Source organism: Apium graveolens, chromosome 7 (genome assembly GCF_009905375.1).
Source record: "Apium graveolens cultivar Ventura chromosome 7, ASM990537v1, whole genome shotgun sequence".
In the NCBI taxonomy this organism is placed as follows: Eukaryota; Viridiplantae; Streptophyta; class Magnoliopsida; order Apiales; family Apiaceae; genus Apium; species Apium graveolens.
The window spans coordinates 83,798,769-83,800,180 of record NC_133653.1 but is presented as its reverse complement, the minus strand read 5'-3'; the positions used below and the strand labels follow the sequence as shown (position 1 = coordinate 83,800,180).

The 1,412-nt window shown below is 40.5% G+C and overlaps 1 non-coding gene across 1 annotated transcript; it reads left to right on the top strand.

Annotated features, from left to right (window-relative positions):
• Positions 1 to 484: 484 nt before the first annotated feature.
• Positions 485 to 591, top strand: LOC141675934 (small nucleolar RNA R71). The gene has a single exon (XR_012556557.1). It is a non-coding gene; the product is annotated as a small nucleolar RNA R71 (small nucleolar RNA).
• The last annotated feature ends 821 nt before the right edge of the window (positions 592 to 1,412 follow it).

Genomic DNA, 1,412 nt, shown 5'->3' with positions numbered 1-1,412 from the left:
AGCTTGCTGATATGGTTGCTGAACAACATTCTGGTTATTGCTTCAGCTGAAATTGGGATGATTTCTGTTATTAGGATGATAAGTAGCGGGCACAGGCTGCTGCGGTCGTTGGTAATTGTTCATATACTGAACAGATTCATTAACAAGAGAACATTGATCTGTAGCATGAGAGCTTGCACAAAGCTTACAGACAATAGCTATTTGATTGACTCCATAGCTGGTTAAAGAATCGACCTTCATAGACAACGCCTTGAGCAGCGCTGCAATAGCTGTAGCTGCATCGACTTCCAAAATACCTGCTACCTTCCCAGGCATCATCCTTTGAGTTGGGTTTTGATACTCGTTTGCAGCCATGGTTTCAATGAGATTATATACCTCAGTATAGCTCTTGGCCCACAAGGCGCCTCCAGAAGCTGCATCGAGCATGGGCCGAGATTGGACCCCCAAACCATTATAGAAACCAGTGATCACCATCCAGTCAGGCATACCATGATGTGGACACTTTCTCAACGTCTCCTTATAGCGTTCCCAAGCTTCGCACATAGTTTCTCCTAGTTGCTGCGCAAACTGAGTAAGAGCACTTGTCATAGCTACAGTTTTGGCTATTGGATAGAACTTTACCAGAAACTTTTGTGCAAGATCTTGCCAAGTAGTGATGGACCCAGCCGGTAAAGAATGTAACCAGTTGTAACACCCCCAGATCCGGGGTCGGGGATCCGGGTCGTCACGGTCTTTCTTTCCACAATATCACTTCACTTAATTAATAATAAATAACCTTATGCTGTGACCCCACACTAACATACACCACAACCCGTTATAGTCTCAGAGATGAAATTTAAATAAGTACAAGTCTTTGAATCCACAATTTAAAAGTTATTACAACCCGAAATGATTACTTGATAAATTTATAGTTAATTTCCATTATCTGCCACAAGTTATAATTATACATAATTGATTCTCAAAAGTAGATGGTCTGATCTACAATAGATCTACCTCTGCAGCTATAGCAGCTACAACATCAACGGGAAGACGCGGGACGCTTCCCACGCGCTTGCGCTGGGTCTGCTGGAGTCTGGCCATCTTTCCTAACTGTTGTTGTGTGATGAAGAAATAAAGCAAGGGTGAGCAGCAAGCCCACCAAATAATATGTATAATGATTTACAATATATGAGCCTACTCATAATACTCATGAAAGTCTTGGTCAAAAGAAATGAACCAAGTTTGATATCTTAATGCGATGAAGTCGCAAAATATTCAGTATATATACATATATACTTTTCAAAATATTGGAAGTCCTCTTCCATGCATAATATACACAAAGTCCCAGTGTATAACTGTATAAAAAATATCGTTGCAAGGTGATCTCATATATCTAACCTTGTCTCAACGTTTTTCTGAAAATCTTTGTCATT